The sequence below is a fragment of the Mus caroli genome, chromosome 13, assembly GCF_900094665.2.
Source record: "Mus caroli chromosome 13, CAROLI_EIJ_v1.1, whole genome shotgun sequence".
Taxonomy (NCBI): domain Eukaryota; kingdom Metazoa; phylum Chordata; class Mammalia; order Rodentia; family Muridae; genus Mus; species Mus caroli.
This window is the reverse complement of record NC_034582.1, coordinates 3,153,249-3,162,001: the sequence shown is the minus strand read 5'-3', so window position 1 is coordinate 3,162,001 and position 8,753 is coordinate 3,153,249.

Genomic DNA, 8,753 nt, shown 5'->3' with positions numbered 1-8,753 from the left:
CGAACTCAGAAATCCGCCTGCCTCTGCCTCCCGAGTGCTGGGATTAAAGGCGTGAGCCACCACGCCTGGCTAGAGTCCTTTCTAGTGCAGAAAAATAAATGAGATAAAGAAAGAAAAAAAAAAAAAGGAAAAGCCAGGTCTTTGTAAGCGTAGCGCTTGGCAGGAAGTGACAGGTGAATTCTTGAGGCTGGTTGGCTAGGCAGCATCGTAGCCTCACTGACTTGTGAAGTTCTGACCCTGTAAAAGGCACTCTCTCAAAGAGCAAGGTGAACAGCTCCTGAAAGCAAAACCTGAGGTTGTCCTCTGACCTCTCTCTGCACAAGCACCCACATGTATATGTAAAGCTACAGACACATGAACACACACTCGTGCACACACACACACATATGCACACATGAAAGTGTGAGGCCCTGGGTTCAACCCCCAGAACTTCAATAATAACAACAACAACGACAACAATAACTCATAGGAATCAATTTGATTTGCTGTATATATGAGTAAATTAAGTTTCATCTGGAAATAATTGCTAAGTGTACTATATTCAGATGTGTAGTGTACTACTTTTTTTCTTAAGCAATAACCATCGCTCATACGGTATGAAACAGAGTGTGTACACAGCCCACTCACTAACTAGAGTGTGCTTCCAGCCAGCACTAACTCTTCTCCCAAGGCTGCATGGAGCTTCTAGCTCTAGCTCATTTTTTTTAAAGGAAAAGAAAGCAGCCTGAGGCTATTTTAAGAGCCCTTCTCCCTTCCTCCCCAGCCCATATGCTCTTTGGAATCTGCCCAAAGCAACCCAGACAGATACTGCAGGAGCCCCAGGGGCAGGTCATCCACACCACTCAGTAGCTCTACTTGTCTGACCATACAAGGAAGTCCAGGGCCCCACAGGGATGACTAAGCTACTGATCCAGGCAAAGGGAGGTCCAGCAGCAGGAACTGGCCTATTCCTGCTGGCCATCATACCAAGATGGCTTTGAGAGTGTCCTGTTAAGAACCAAGGTGTCCACTAGTGAGCAGTTAGTGTCTGAGCTCTCTGAAAACAAAAGTTAGCATTGAGGTTGGAAGTGGTCAAGTAGGATAACAGCATCCAAACTCTCCTTCCTGAAGAATTAGGGCAGGGGCTCTGCCCTAGCCTCCCTGGGAGGCCAGAAGGCAACTTCTGACTTGACTTTGCAAGATACTCTTGACTTAGAGAGGAAGCCCTGTCTTCCCTGGGCCAGAACATCTCCATCTTTGATTTCAAACCTCGGCCTCTGAGCTGTCCTAGCTGGAAATTTACTGGTGCTTGCTAAGCTGTCAGGCTGTCTGTCTACTTTCTCTCTGCCTGCTCCTGCTCTCTTTCCACCTGTTCTCTCCACGTGCTGGACACTAGTACCCCCCTTCCCATGTATGTGTACGTGTCTGTCTGTTTCTCTCCTCTCTCCCTCTTCCTCTCCTTCTCCTTCCTTTATCTCTCTCCTTGTTCCTCCATACTTTCTCCGGTTAATTCCTGGTACAACACATTCTTCCCATCCATATTGTGCTTTCTTAATGCTTCCTTATTTTGAACTCTTCCCTGTCTCTTAGCTCACCGATTCCAGGAAACTAGCTTTAGTCCCCGGGGGCTCATTCGGATCCTTCCAACACACTCCTGTGCAACCTCGTCACCTCCGCTCTCTGTCACTGCTCCTTCATGCCAGGAACGTTTAGACTTGAGCAGACTCTGTGGCTTCTACATATAAAGTCACTGTACCAAAGATACAAGAGGTAGTTCTAAGAGAGAGGGTCAAGAACTTGGGAACAGTTTGAAATGGTAAAACCATCCCTGTTTTCTAGCAAATACAGACTAGTGCATGGCTGAGCTGTTCAAGTCATCAAGGGGAAATGCAAGCTAACAATTAAAATTGCCGACACTTCATGTTGACAGGCCATTCCTGAAAGCAAGGGATACAAAAAAAGTTTGCCCAAGCTCCAAATGTGGTGCCTGCACACAGACACATGCACATTTCTAGGTATTTGTAACACCCACATGACATTGAAAAGAAGGCACAGGTTCCAGAAGCAGATGATTTTAAGAGCTAAAAAGAATAGCTAGAAATAAGCATGGAAAACCAGTAGAGACTAATTATGTTTGATTGAGAATCTCAGGAATTCATAAACACTATGTGGAACTAGGCTCCTCAGGAAGGGTTCCAGAAGCAGGTTTCATAAAAGGAGATTTGAGGGCCCAGCACTCAGAAAATTGAAATCATGCCCAGACTAACACCAGGATTTAGCTACAAAGCAGAAAAACAAGCTCTCCTGTAAATGCTACTCTTCAACATAGAGAGTAAGAAAGGGACCAGGCAGAGGACTTTCTCCTTCTATAAAAGGAACAACCTATGCTCACGAGCTTCTAAGGAATGGTTTTCCCCTCCCTGGTTCCTTGGACAATTCCTCTCCCTCTTCCTGCCTCCCTTTTCCTCCCTCCCTCTCCCCTTCCATTCTCCATCTCTTCTTCTGCCTTGCCCTGCTTGCCTCTTTCTTTCCTTTTTTCTTCTCCTCTTCCCATCCCACACTGACACTTGGGCAGAAACAACCCTCTGTGTTCATCCAGCACCCTCTGCCCTTAGTCCACACATCCCAGCCTGGTCCCAGGATGTGCACACCAGTTTTGGGTTTTCATCCTGGTGTTTTGAGCCCCGTTGCTGGGAAGATATGCTGTTTTATTCCTTCTGTAAATTCAAAGTCCAATCCTCAAAAAAAGTGGGGTATGAACAGTTCTGTTATCTTCTCTCCACCCTCCCCCTCTGCTCATTTCTGTCTTTCTTTCCCTCCCTCCTCCTGTCTCTCCTTCCATCTCTCTATATTTCTTCCTCCCTCCCTCCCTCCCTCCCTCCCTCCCTTCCTTCCTTCCTTCCTTCCTTCCTTCCTTCCTTCTTTTGTTTTTTCTTCTCAGGTCTGGGCTTCTGGGCTCACAGACAGGAAACCTACAGACATTATTCTGTGACTAAACATGAAGATTCTGTTTGCTTCTCTATTCTTTCCTTCTGCTTCTTCCATGTGATATACCTCCCTTGCCTTTTTTGTTTTGTTTTGTTTTTTGACTTTAAGAAACTAAAACTCTGAGACTAAAGTATAAAAGAATGTTCTCCAAATTAGTCCAAATGTTGAAGCCAAAGCAGAAGCAGTCTCAGCCAGGAAGCCAATTTGCAACAGCCCTAAGCTAGACATGGCAGGCCAGTGGGGAGAGAACAAGACCTTCTCAGAGCAGTGATCCAGCAAGAGCACTTGAAGAATAAGGGCATCTGAGCCAGATTTAGAGGTTATGTGAGGAAATACCACAAAGAGAAAGAGGGTTCTTGCCTAGCTCAGGAACAAGTGTGAGGCCCCAGGAAAGGAGTGAGGGATAGTCACTCAGAGGTTCCTGTGATGTGACAATGTGACAACTGGGTACCAGCAGATAGATGTTCATGATATAGCGTTCCATGGGCCTCTGCCAAGACCAGTACCACTATGAATGGAACTGTTCTGTCTAACTGTTGCTGGCAAGTAACCTCCCTCAGCCTTGAAGCAGGCTGATCCAGACTTTGACCTTGCTGCCACTAAGAAGGAGATTACCTAGGGTGGAGCCTTCTGACCTAGATGGCTCTTTTGTTCTATCACCTACCGCTGCTCTCCTCCAAGACACTGCTACCTGCTGAGAGGTCCTAGAGATATTCCGGAGGAACATCCTATCTTGCTCATCACCTCCAGGCTGGCTCCAGACACCAAGAATGGACTGGGGTGGGGGGGGGGCTTCCCCCTTTATAAGCACAGTTTCTGAGTAAAATCTTGGGCCTTGAACAGAATCATGTCTTGGTCTCCATTAATCTCTCTTGCCGTCTAAGTCTATTTCAGCCCCAGCCTACCTCCCAGGTGTCCCCGGTTCTTGTAGGCCGCGGGCTGGCATACAATACTGGCTTATGGAAGTTGTTGATCACTTTGAATATTGGCACTTACTAGATTCTGTTAATTCTAATAGTGTTTCAAATTACCTTAGTGTTTCCAAGAAACTCATCAAATGTGCCCAAAATTATCTCATTGTTGTACTTCTCATTTTTGTATGTGAATTTGTGGATGTTGGATGTGAGAGATGCAAGTGGTAATGCACACACCCTCACACCTTATCTCAAGCGCACACACACACTCCATCATACGCATGTATATGGTGTAGGCACTCACACACATGCATGTATACACATGTAATGCAAACATAAGCATATGTACAGGCATACCAGCACACACACAAATGAAAGCACACAAAATATGTGCATGCATACACAAAAGCAAAGATGTATACATGCAATCACACATGTAAAGATCTATATTTTACTCACATGCTTATGCACACACATATGCAGACACATGTGATTATGCAAATTCACACACACAAAGGCACACACATTAACACAAATTCACTCACATGAACACATACACACACACTAACACACACATAGACATACACACACACAAGCACGTGCACAATCAGCAACTCAAACACCCTCACATTCTTACTCATGCACAGTCACAAAAACATTCCGATCAGCACACATAAGGACACAAACACACATACATACAAATATACTCAAATGCACACCAAAGCTTATACACAACTTCAAATGGGCACACACATGGACCCATGCAATCACATACACAAAAACATGTAAATGTACACACATGTACACACTTACAAATGCATAAACATTCATGTATACATAATTGCATGTATGTCAAAATATGTGACCAGATACACTTTACACATATAAACTTATGCATGTACAGTCATATGCACATACTGCACACACATTTGAGCAGGTGAACATATGCACATGCTCACAAGCACGTTTAAATAGTCTCACAGAAATACATTGGCACTTAGATGCACACATATGTGTGCATGTTTTAAAATGCAATCATGTGCAATATACACAAAATATGCACATATGCATATATAGACGATCACATACGTGCACACATAAACTCTGAAAATACTCACTTAGCTACATATCTTAATACATATACTCAAAGGCACATGAGACTAGGTGTATCCAAACACCAGTCACACATGAAAGTCACAAATAATTAAGCACATACCTGTGTGAACCTACACACATAAGCACACACAATTATATGAAAAGTCACATGCAAGGAGTCACACATACACACCTATTTGCACACACTCCCATCTCACAAGTACACACTCATAAACAAACATCCACATCCATACACACAGTCATGTACATGTACACATTTACATACATGCACACACAAACATGAAAACATGCATGAATACGGCCAGTCACACTATGTCACAATTACATGTATACAATGATATACATGTGCACACATATATGCAATATATACATATACACACATGCCCAAATACACACATGCAAAATATGAGCAGACTCACATTTGCACATACTCTCACAGTACAGAAGTATATACACAAACACAGTCACAAACTTGCACACCTGTCAAGTTGACAACACTATCACAGCACAGGGCCTTGCTTATAGAAACTACTCCTAGCCCAGCCTTATGCTGCACATGAGCTCAGCCTTCTCCATGTTCCCTCTTCATCTGAGACCCTGCTGGAAACTTCCAAGGCTTTCCAATGACTCCCAGCTCCAACAGCCTGCTAGCAGATGGAATTTCATGCTGTCCATGTGTCTCTGTACCTGTGTTTCAGTATCTGTGGATTTATTAGGAACACTGTAAGTCATGCAGTATACACAATTAAACATTGCTATGTAGTTAGTTGTGTGTCCCTCACCCCCCAAGTTCATTTTAAAGCACCAAACTCTAGTGTAGTTGTTTAGGAGCTAAGATTTTAAGGGGTAACTATGCTTAGATGTCACAGGCATGGTATCCTGATCTAAGTGGTGATCTGTCTCTGTCTCTGTCTCTGTCTCTGTCTCTGTCTCTCTCTCTCTCTCTCTCTCACACACACACACACACACACACACACACACACACACACCCTCGAGGCAGGGGGGAGGGGAGATGCAATCCAGGACGATAGAGTGGGGTCCAGAGCTCACAGGCCGTTCTTTGAAGTCCGTGAGAGATCACTATTTGCTACATAAACAACTGGACATAGTGTGGAGATCAACAGATATTGGGGAGCCTTGTTTCTATGGATACAGCTATATCACAGCTCTTGCATCTACAACTCAGGGAGCATCAGGGAAGAGGGAGTGAAAGATATTAAGAGCTAGAAAACCAGAAAGGCTGTTGTGAAAAAATCTCTTCTAGAAATAACTGCATAAACAAGACAAGAACAGAGGCAACTTCAGTGGACATCTATAGTAGTTAGGGTCACTATTGCTGTGATGAAACACCATGACCAAAACCAACCTGGAGAGCCAACGGTTTATTTAACTCATACTTCCACATCACTGTTTATCACTGAAGGAAGTCAGGACAGGAACTCAAACAGGGAAGTGAGTGACCTGGAGGCAGGAGCTGATGCAGAGGCCAGGGAAGAGTCCTACTTACGGGCTTGCTTCTCAAGTTCCGCCTGCATTCTTATGGAACCTTGGACACCCAGCCCAAGAGTGGGATCACTCATGATCGCTAGTTAAGAAAACTCTCAACAAGCTTACCCATAGACCAATCCTATGGAGGAATTTTCTTGATTGAGGGTCCCTCCTCCAGATGACTATAGCTGTGTCAAGTTGACAAAAAAAACAAAAACAAAAACAAAAACAAAACAAAACAAAAAAAAACCTAGCCAGCATGGGATACATGCCAAATATGGAAGTGGGAGGAATTTCTCCTAGACAAAGAAGTATAGGTAACTAATGACTCTGGGAGGTGAATTATTCCCTCTATTGGTTCTCCAATGCTGTCATCCAATGCAAATTAGTCAACTTTGGAACTACATAAATACCACCCACAAAAAGAGACTCTTGTTTAGTGTAGCGATAATAATCTAAGAAAAGAGACTATCAACTTAAAAGTCAGGGGGATGATTGAAGATAGCTGGGAAGGGAATAAGAAAGGAATAGGAAAGAGGGAAGTGATATACTTCTATTCAACTAAAACCGTCTTTTGTTGTTTAAGAAAAGAAAACTGCTGTTTAGGACACTCAGCCTGTGGTATTTTGTTATGGCATCCTGAGCCAACTAACATAGTCCTGCTCTCCAGTGGTAGGTAGAGGCTTTGGCCTCTCATCTAAGGAAGCAAAGGAAAGGATATAAACTGACCTCTGAGCCTTCATTCAGGAAGCCCACAGACAATGAGGCTGAACCCCCAAGCCCTAATACAAAAGTCCTCACTTGTAGTTTTCATACTGTTAAAAAAAAAAGAATGTGTGTAGGAGTGTGTATAGGGGTGTATACCTCCTCTAATCTCAGCAGCTGGACAGGAGGGTAATAAAGTCCAGGCTAGCCCCTGGCTGCATAAAATTATCACAACTCAACAACAACCAAAAGCCAGAAACAAAACAGGAAGGCACAATCACTGCATGCTTGTAATTCCACACAGAGTGGCTTATGGGGATCCCTGGGGCTGGCTGGCCCCTCAGGTCAGCTTTAGTGAGAGATCCTTCCTCAAAAACTATGGTTGAAAGTAGTAGTAAAAGACAGTATCAATCTCTTGCCTTCATGCTTGTGTGTGTACACACATGCAAGCACACACGCATGCACACACACACACACGCACACGGATACACAAATTAAAGGGAAAAAAAGGAAAGAGCTATACAAGAGCAGTCCCTGGAGAGGAAAAGCATCATGGAATGTTGAAACAGTGTTAGAGTTCTGCTTGCTCCACACCCAGCATCTGCCTCCTGCCTCCACCCACCTCCTACAGGAAGCCAGGCCCAGAGGCAGCAGCAGCCCCTGCCTTTGCAGAGCCGGCTTTCACTTCACAGTGCATCTGCCAAGAAGATGCTCAGATTCTGAGTCATGGGGAAGAGGAGCTGGCAGTGACATGTTGTGGCTCAGGCACCGGGCAGGGGAGAGTATGGCATGAGGATACCATGCAGAAAACCCCCTTGACATAGAAGAAGACCGACATGGAACAACGAACTGTGTGGGCACAAAGAAACATTCCACAGCAGCAAAGAGACAAGATGTTAAAGTAAGAGAGGCTCTCCTAGGACCATGGGAAAGCATTTGTCCAAAACACATTCCAAGTGTGGTTGAAGAGAAGGGAGCACCCACCAGCAGACTCAGGAATGTCTTCACCAGGCTCTGCAGCTACATACTTACTTCTAGGACTCATGGTTAATGAGTGTGAGGCCCTTCCACAAAGATGGTGACAGTTCTGGGAGGGTGGTGGAATGCGTGTACCATTAAAGTAAAAGATGGGGTTGTGGGGAGGGAATGGAACCGGCCAGAGGGAGGCACATGGAGCAGCAGTGGGAGAAAAGATGAACTGGAAAAAAACATGGTGAGCTAAGGGTGTAGGTCAGAGGCAGGTGGTTTGCCTATTGTGAATGAGGCCCTAGGTCCAATGCCCAGGACCTACACATACCACACACACACACAAAAATGCCATAATGAAACCCATTACTTCATGTGCCCTTACTAGAATGTACGAAAGATCTTAATGTCAGTCCTGAACTTAGAAACTTAGAAACTATTAGGGGCCAGGCAGTAGTGGCACACACCTTTGATCCCAGCACTTGGGAGGCAGAGGCAGGTGGATTTCTGAGTTTAAGACCAGCCTAGTCTGCAGAGTGAGTTCCAGGACAGCCAAAGGCTACACAGAGAAACCCTATCTCAAAAAAAAAAGAAAAA